This window comes from Falco peregrinus, chromosome 6 (assembly GCF_023634155.1).
Source record: "Falco peregrinus isolate bFalPer1 chromosome 6, bFalPer1.pri, whole genome shotgun sequence".
Lineage (NCBI taxonomy): Eukaryota > Metazoa > Chordata > Aves > Falconiformes > Falconidae > Falco > Falco peregrinus.
The window spans coordinates 40,656,527-40,666,850 of NC_073726.1; positions in this window are offsets into that span (position 1 = coordinate 40,656,527).

The window sequence follows — 10,324 nt, forward strand, 5'->3', positions numbered from 1 at the left end:
GGAGAGCAAACAATTAGGTTTGTTTACTCACTGAATTGTGATACTCTGGGTCTTTTATTGATTTAAAGGTATGTTGATCATATTTTATGCTTTGATAGCACCTGTCAATCCAAGTTTTCAAATGCTTTACAGTAATTAATCAGCGAAAGCCACAGACCCTTGCTCTCTCTTTAAGCCAGATACAATAATGCTGAAAATGCAAAGACTTGATGTATGCTAACGAAAAAAATACATACAAATGAAAAAAATCTTATAAAATAAAAATCTTTTGCTGTGATAGGTAAGCGTTAGGAACCCTATTTTCTATACAGAGGAACAGAACTGTAGATAGTCACAGCCAGTTAGCAGCAATGCAACACATAAAAGCTACAACGGCTCTAGCAGTAACCACAACTGGGACCCACATTTTGAGAGGTGCCCAGTACCCAGTAACTCCTGTGCTGCTTCAAGTAAGTGCCCAAATAAAAACAACCGGAGTTGCAGTCCATGTAAAAAGCCATCTGCCAGTTCCGTTCTTTAGCTTCCAAATAAGGTTCCTCCCAGTCAGAGATTACAGGATATGAAAGCCTTGTTTCTGCTGTGATGGTAATGGGAAAATGTGGTAAGGAAAAGCTGAGAGCATATGCTGCTGCAGGCAATGCTAATGAGGGGGCCACTCATTAGCACAGTAGCCTTCCCTATCATAAATCTGCCCCTGATTTGTTAATGTTTGCTAATATGTAGTTTACTGTAATAAATTAGAATAAATTGCACTAGCTAAATTGCCTGTGAAGTTGCAGTTTCCCTTTGCAAGACTGGAGCTGCCTATTTGGTTCATTTGCTTGTTCCATTCGGCCCTGCTCTGCTCCGTGCAGCCCCGCTCCCGCTCACAGACCCACACGCACCCAGGAGGTCTAAGCAAAACGAAATCACCACCAGTGAGTTTCACTTGGTTTCAACCTGAAATCATGCAAAACCAGACACATTATTTTTAGAGAAGGTAATGAATGAAGTTACCCAAATGAGTTTTCCAAGAAAATTCCAGCCAACAAGGGCTGAGATTTGGAGTACATGGGTCCAGACCAAGACATTAAGCCAAGACAATACTGATCACAAGTACCTCAAGCTCTTTTACCAGTGGGTACAGTAAATTGCTGATAGCCATTTGCTAGATCCATACACTGCCATCAGAACTGTTGACCACACAGAATGTAGTTGAATGTACAGAAAAATTATACAGTTGCTCGTTAATCTATTCCTCTTCTTAGGGTAGAGTCTGACACTGCAGACAATAGCAAAAGGAAGGGAAAACTACTTTCTGCCATTGGCTGTGAATTCCCTTACACCTCTGACACTTTAGGGATGTATGTGAGCCAGTTCAAGAAGTTAAACAAGAAGAAAATTATTCTCTTTTTTGCCCCCTGCAGGCTTAACATGCTGCTGACTTAGAAAGCTGAAAGTTCATTTAAGAGACTACTTACTCAAGTTAGCAAAAACACCGGTGATTATGCAAGAGGAGCAGAAAGACTGTAAATTGAGGGGTAGCAGGACTTTCTGTGAAGCAAAATTGTGCCCTCAGGAATCCTACATATTATTTCAATAGTCTGCAATCATCAAGATCCTTATTTAAATATCATTAACAGAATCCAGATGTAGTATCACAGAATCACAGAATGGTTGAGGTTGGAAGGGACCTGTGAAGGTCATCACCAGAGAAGGGCAACACAGCTGGAGAAGGGTCTGGAGCACAAGTCTGATGAGGAGCAGCTGAGGGAACTGGGGTTGTTTAGCCTGGAGAAAAGGATGCTCAGGGGAGACCTTATTGCTCTCTACAACTACCTGAAAGGAGACTGTGGGCAGGTTGGGGTCAGTCTCTTCTCCCAGATAACAAGCAATAGGACAAGAGGAAATGGCCTCAAGTTGCATCAGGGGAAGTTTAGATTGGATATTAGGAAAAACTTCTTCACTGAAAGGGTGGCCAAGCATTGGCCCAGGCTTCCCAGGGAGATGGTGGAATCACTGTCCCTGGAGGCATTCAAAAAAAGTCTAGATGCAGTGCTTAGGGACATGGTTTAGTGGTGGACTTGGCAGTGATGGGTTAATGGTTAGACTTGATGACATTAAAGGTATTTTCCAACTGAAATGATTCTGTGATCCGGTCTAACCCTCCTGCTCAAGCAGGGTCACCTAGAGCTGGTTGCATGTCTCCAAGGATGGAGACTCCACAACCTTCCTGGGCAAATTCTGCCAGTGCTCTATCACCCTCACAGTAAAAAAGTGTTTTCTCAAGTTCAGAGGCAACCTCCTGTCTTTCAGTTTGTGCCCATCACCTCTTGGCCTGTCACTGGGCACCACTGAAAAGAGCCAGACTCCTTCTTCTTTGTACCCTTCCTTCAGATATTTGTACACATTGATAAGACCTTCCCTGAGCTTTCTCTTCTCCAGGCTGAACAGTCTCAGCTCCCTCAGCCTTTACCCATGTGAGAGATGCTTATAAAATCATGTGAGGGAATTTTTTTCTATTTCTCCTGTGAGGTCAGGTGATGGAAGACAGGATGCAGTATGCATTAAAATCTATCACTTGATCATACTGAGGTGTCTGTGGGACATCTATGTGCTTAAGCTCCCTTTATAATAATTTGAAATCTTGACTGTATGGTCAATAGAGTCTAAAGAGTAATTCATCCCATCCTAAAGTAACTGCCTAAACCAGGTGAGATTAAGCATTCTTTAAAATTGCCTATTTCAATAAAGGAAGCATGGCACAGCTATTTACACTGAAGGTGACTAAAATTGCATAAAATTAGTGTCTCCTGTAAGCTCTAAAGTGGAATTTGTTAAAACTTATAAAATAAAAATACAACTGGCGTGTGCTTATTCTGCACAGAAGGTATGCAGGGGCTATTCTAAGGTGCTAAATCAGTATTATGGTCCCTCAAAATAGCTTTAAGGCAATTTTTCAAAAAATCTGTTCTCCACTGCAGAAATCTCATGTCTTTGACATAACAAGATTTGAAGGTTTTGGTCTTTGAAAACAGGCCTCATAAAGAAGTTTTCTCTGGTAAACAAATTTACTATAAATGCACTATTATTTAGTAAATGCTAAAATATTACACATGTTGGCCTAGACCATAAAGATATTTGTATCAGCTACTGTTTCTGGGTTCATTTATGAAATAGGATAAAACACAGGATAATTGTCATTGAGAGGAGCTGTATCAGAGAGCGATCACCTAGCAATGTACTGTAGAGATTCAGTTTTGGTACACTAGTGTATTCTTCTTGTTTAATGAACAGTCTCTGGCTTGTCTGAGACTTTTGTAACTTTTTGCACATGAAAGAAGTATACATAGTGGGAGAAAGGAGAAATTATGGATGATCTTCAGAGGGGCTTTGATAGGATACAGATTCAGCTTCCTTTTAATCATCTGGATATCATCTGTATGATCATCTGCTTCTTCACAGAAGAAAACAAACACTAGACATTTTTGGCATAAGATTTAAGTTGGCTAGTATTAAACAGCAGCTGTAGATCAAGTCCCTTCATAGTCACCCTCCCTCTCAACAGAGATTCTAATTTTAAATATTTAGGTTTCCATGTAGATGAGACTGTATTTCTGGAGACACACTCATGCAATTGTTTATAGAAAAGGGGTTGTGATGAAATTAGGTGTGTTTTATTATTTGAAGACTTGTTATACTTTGCCTGTCAGGAGAAGTTTAGCACTGTAATTAATGTTTCCATGAATTAAACACATAGTCTAGTACATACAGTGCCAGCATTTAAGTAAAATATATGGTTGCTCTATCATCTGTTTAACAGACTTTGCCAGTTCACATTTCATGTTCATTTTGAATATTAGTGAATCTCTACTTGTTCTTCCTTTAAAATATCATTGTTGCATTGCATAGAAAAGAAATGTAATTCTATATTACTACAAAGAACAAGTCTTTTCAATATTCTCCAAGTACTCAGAATATTTGACATAGAATTTGGGCTTTGATATGAATCTGGGGTTGCACCTCTAATTATGCCTTTCAATTCCAAACACTGAAAACACTGAGCATTGAAACATTGCTTTACACATCCCATTTCCCTTCAAAATACTGCAAATAATATTTAAAATATGTTTGCCAGATTACAAGGATAAAAGCCAATAGCCATATGGACAAATATGCTTTACTGGAAGATCTGAATTCAGATTTTCAAAATACTAAGGTTCTGAAAGGAAGAGAAGAAGTTACCAGGATAGGTCAGCGCCTACCTACTCTCACTATTGTCAGCAAGTCTTTGACATGTAGGAAATCCTTAAAAATCTAGGTAATTCTGTACACATTGAAATGAGACATGCTAGATGTTGTGAAAATTCATCCAATAAAGTGAATGAACTTTTCAATCCAGTTTCTTATGTCAGTGCACACTAATCAAAAGGATAAATCCAGCTTGTTTTACTCTCACTTGGCATTCCATTAAATGCTTGCGAATTGGATATTTGGCTATTGAAGAGCTTGTGGCTTCAGTGCTTCTCTGACATTGGATCTGCAGTAACTAGGAAACTCAACTTGCTCAGATTTTTCCCTGAGTGAAGAGGGCTGGAATCAGGCAGTATCTTTCAATATCCTGAAAGAAAACAGTGCAGCAGCTGAAACCAAAAGGAACGAACAGGACCTGACAAGCAGCATCCAGTACAAAATGCATACAGAGGATGTCTTGAGCAGTTCTACCCTTCAGAAGCTAACCACAACGTTATTTTCTTGATAAAAGATAAGTAAAGAAGCATGGTAATAACATGTAGGGAGATAGGGTCATGGTGACAGGGGGAGATGGATTTTGGGATAGACAAGGACAGAAGAAATATGGTAGATTAAGGTAGACTAGAAATTAAGGTGGAAATCCAATACAGAATCTGGGGAGAGGTTTTTTACTTTACCTTTTCAACATGTTTTTCAATGGCTTAAGTCCTCACTCCAGTTCACAATGCAAAGAGTCCAGAAACAGTTTCAATGACAGAGCTGATTCTATTTCATCACAACTGTACTGCCTCCTGAGATGGAAAATACAGGACTAGTTTCTCAGGCCATTTCTTAGGGTTGTACTAAACAGAGGGTGTTCACAGATGAAGATTAAGTCTATTTTATACAGGCAGGAGGAATTACTATGTTTTGGGGTTTTTTTAAGGCTTTCATTTTCAGAGTAAATGAAGTGAATAGCACAAGAACAATTTCAGTTACAATATAGTCCATGTTTCCAAAGCTAGTTTCCAAAAGTATTCATGACTTCATGTTAACCAGTCTTGCCACGTATATTTATCTCTTTTTTTACTATTGAAGCTATTAACTGACTAAACCAACATTAAATTAAAAAGCTATAAAGGATTAACACATACTTTATTTTGAAATACAAGCTTAATTGAACATATGTTTTGACCTAGAGAGGAGCTTGTTTGTTTACCTGTAACCACACAATGTGCATGTGGTGAGATTGCCACATAAATGGACTCAGCAAGTGAAGCGAACAGTCTAAATGGTGAATTTGGTGTCCGATATCTCTGACCTTTTGCTGTATCAGTGAAAGCAATATAGACTCATCAGTGGTATACAGTCAAATGAAGTTATTCCAGGAAAAAGCAGTAATGAAAAATGGAAAATAATAGAGAAATATATGAAGATTTCAGAACAGAAAATAGAAATAATTTCTTTTTATTATTTTCTCCCTATATTCTTTTTCATTCTACATTCTAATCACTTTTCAAGGCCAGTGATTTAACCTTCCCCATTTTAATTTTTAAGGAGAAACAAAAAAGCTCTATGATAAAAAAAAAAAAAAAAGAATTAGCTATTTACCTCTTTGTCGTTCCTACCAGTGGATCTTCTATGTCAAAATAATGTGTTGTTTGAATTGCTCACTGATTTTCCTTACTAGTCCATGTGTGTATTTGGAATATGCAGAACATTACTCACATGGTATGTAACTTAATCTTTAATGCAACAGACTTTCCCAAACAAGAGTTTATAAACACAAGCCATGCTGTTATTACTCCAAGGGCAAAGAACCATATTTTGCTCTAAATTGTACTGGTGACTCTTTTCCTCTTTAGAAATGTGTGGAGTCATAAATTTGCATCAAAGAACCTGCAAGTATGGGGTTTTTGCACTGTACAGCACAAATCAAGCTGTAGTACGGATATGATCCGTGAGTCACACATGAAGTTATTATACATGCAGGCACAGCACGCAGAGCTGCCACTGCTGTGTGGTATACCCTGACATCATGCTGCCAGTGGCAGTAACCAACAAGAAAAGCCTTGGTGACCCATGCCTGGATCATACCAGACTTGTGGATATACACATAGACAACTATGCATCTGCATCTCCTACACAGAAAGAAGTGAAAGTTCAGGTCACCAATTCCTCAAGAGCCTAAACATTTGACTCTACAAAAATTTGAGGACTTGGAAACTAGGAACTGAGTAAATCAATGTTCAGCTGCGTGCAAGGGAATGGACTTTATGAGCCAGACGGTCCTTTCTCCATCATATGTTCCTTGTATGAGAATGGAGGCTAATGTAAGTGATTTGAGTAACTCTTTAAGATGTTACATTAACTGTAACAGATTTAGGCTTCTACCTAAACCTACCTACCTGTGCAGCTTTAAATCACACCCAAGCTAGATACTTCAAACACTCAAAACTCAGCTCTGCAAAAATACCTGGGGTCTCTTTTTGAATGAAAAAGATAAAAAATCTTAGACTTGTTATTGTGGGGAAAGTCTCTTCGGCACCATAACTAAAGACTTTTGATACCAGAATCATTTGTTTTTATTCTGTTACAGTAGCAATAGTGGAACAGTTCTAATAAATAGACCTCAAATTTGTTACCATAAAATTCATTTAGACACAAAAAAAGAGGTTAACATCCTTTAAACTGGACTACTTTAACATACACTCTGTTGCTATAGCAATTGCAGCAGAGCAATAGAAAATGGGAAAATACCCCAATACTGAGTGTAACTACAGTTGATTTGCCTGACTCTAGGTAGAATGAACACAGAAAAACACTATGACACATAAATTGACATGATCTAGCCATAAAGAGAGCACAAAAAGTATACCTTTGCAGTCATTTGTTGAAGAAAACCCTGTGTTCTACATGCACATGACATGAGCAAGTAGTATGGACCAGTAGATGCAAGCTGCTGCTGCATGCATTTCAGATGTCTTTACTTTGGACTACTTCTAGTCTGGTCCTGTGCACCAAATGCCCATTAAATAACGGAAGCCTCCTGAGTGCACTCCTGGAATACATCTGCAACGAGAACTAAAGCAGGGAAAATGGGGACAAAAGTGCACTCCCTATGATTAGTGGCGATCTAGTCAACAAAATCAGTGCAGTCTAGCTCCATCAATGCTTATATTTCCCTGTTGACTCTTGTGAGAGTTTGACTTGATGACCATATTGTAAATTTATAAACTGAAGAAGGCAAATGCCATGTTCTCCATCTCAGAGGGTGCTTTCTAACAGTGTCTAACAGCTTTGCCCTGTGTGAGTTCTCATGTATCTACTAAATGTAAACCACTACCTCAACCGTTCTCTTCATTCCACTCAGAATGGTCCCTCTCTTCTTCTGCCTATTTTCTGGAAACTTAGTGGCATATAACCTGCTCATCCTCTGTCTTGGTTAAAACATATAAATTCAAAAATCATAGGGAATGATCTGACCAACAAAAATGCAGGAGGACTGCCTAAACTTAATTTATTTAGGAAAACATAAGCTAAAGCACAAAAAATATTACCAAAATCACAGCAGAAGACTCAAGAAAATATCTATTTTAAACAAGAAGCATCCAATGCTTTATAAGATTTGCAGTCAGACCCGAGCTGCCTCACCCACTGTGTGATAGCAATGCGACACTGCAGATTTTTTTAGTTGGAGCCACTAGCTGTTAAGCAAATATCTTTCTTTCAAACCATTCACTTCCATTTCAGTTTTAAGTTACACAGGCAAACAGAGCTAAAAGAACAAGCTGAAGCAAAGAGGCACTGAAATTCTGCAAAGGAACAAAGCAGAAAAATGCATTCCTTCGTTTTCTCATATTTGCACAAATGGAAACTTGAAAAGTGAAAATGCCAATGGTACTTTGAAAGTATTGAGTATCTTCAGCAATTTAAATCTTTAAAGATTACTGCAGAGAGAAAGATATTTCCAGAGTTATTCTCTGCCAGTATCAGAAATTCCCCTTTATTAAACAAGTTCAAATAACAGCTCAGTGTTTCCAAACTTAAAGAAAATGTGAAGTGTTATGTTTTCCACAGGGAAACAGAGACAATATTTTCTTTTCTGGAATAAGTAATTTTATTATTTATTATATAAGCTGCATTAAGTAAAACAACAAAACCAGAAAAAATATAAAAAAAATAAAATTGCCAGTTCCATCTGAGAACTGCAGCTACCCCTGGAGAGAGCAAAGTCCTGGAAACATATCCTGCATGAAAAATTGTATCGTTACTGCAGTATGTTAGAGTTTCATACACAATAGTAAAGGTACTTCTGCCTCTTTCCTCTGGAATTAGAAAATATTTTTACTGCATGATTCAAAAATTCCACTGTATTTGGTTTTCCTGAGCTTCCATCAGCAATGGTTCATATTCTAGAAGATGACAGAGAAAGTACCTTTTATAAATTCATGATTTATGTAAGAATAAGTATTATGGATCAGTCTAGGAGTGATGACATCAGTAAATATTACTGTTATCAAATGAGATTTCTTGATCTATCTGTAGAAATAGCACAAACTGTTTCAATCAAGGAGCCAACTTTCCCTCCTCAATTTGCAGTTTGAAGTTATTCCTAGAGAATAAGCAAGGATAAAGACCACAAGACAGAGACAGACTGACTGCAAATGTCTTGGCTAGGATGGTACAATTCCATATTGTGGAAAGCAAAACAAAGACAGAGAATATATGACCTATAATTGAAAGTATGAAAACCAGAACTCCATTGTATCTTAGTGTCATATCGAGAATTTAGAAAGCAGCAATGCATCTGGTGATGAGGGCACTGATAGATTTAATCCAGGATTTTGAGATAATTTTAAGAAAATATAATACAGCTTCAGATCTTTCTTGAGAGAGAAAATGAATTTTTAATGAAAAGCTTTTAAAAGGGAGATTTTCAGCATGGAGGTTTTGATCAAAACAAGTGTAAAGAAAACAGCAGGGCAGCCAGTACCTGTGAGAGGTAAGCACGGCATAAGAGCTCTGGATTTTTTCCTGAAATGCTTATACAAATCTGAGCAATTGCACCACGAGGGTCTGAAGAGGTGTGACTGAGTATTTAGACATCCTGTCGTTCAGACATCCACAGGATTGCGCAAAGAACTAGTTGTGCAAAGCATGGGTATGAAGGATATTCTTCTCCATTGCTGTGATACCAGCCAGACTATTCTGTGGTGGGTCTCTTGCCTTCAGTTTTGAGCAGACATGCCACCTGGGTGATACACAGCAGTTCCCATATTTTCCAATACAGCAAGTTTCACTGGAAAATTTCCGACCAGCTCTCATCAAGAATGGGCTCTTGTTTGTCAGGCCAGATAAGCCACCCCACCATCTGACAACCTTTCCCACATTTCTTGGCTGGTAGCACTTGATATGAATGCCAATGGGCATCATCCCAGCCCCAGAAGATGTTCACTATAAACTGAAGCAGGCATCAAGGGGACTCCCATGAATCAAGGCAGCAGCTAGGAACATTCTTATTACTGGAGGAGAGAGGTATGGAGAGAAGCAGCCCATGGTAACAGCACCAAGCTTCAGCAGATGCCTACACGGGTGCTAAAGTAGAAATACCAGGCTGAAAGGGAAAATTATGTTCAGATTCCAGTTAGACAGTGAGACATAGAAAGCCATGAGTGCAGTGCCCAGAAGAAAAACAAAGAACAGACTGTGGTGATGTATCTTTTCAGATACTGCAATTACCTATGAGAAATCAATGTATCCTTCAGGCAGTTATTTATGCAGTGTAAAAGCAGACAGAGGCATAAGAACGGAACATAAGCAAAGTGTTAGTCCCAGTGTACACAATCCCTACAGGACAGCTAGAACTGCACTGCCTGGCGCACCATTAGCACCGAATGAAAACCCAAGGTCATGTTTTCTGGAAAGAGTTTAGTTAGTGGGATAGGTGGTCTCATCACCAGTAACCATCAAAAAGAGAGCACTGCATACTGCAAGACTAAGCACAGTTCTCATTACTGAAACATTAGCGTTATGCTGCAGGGATAAGGAACAACTCACTAACAGCATTACTAATGACAAGAGATACACATCAAAGCATGCCTTCTGGAGA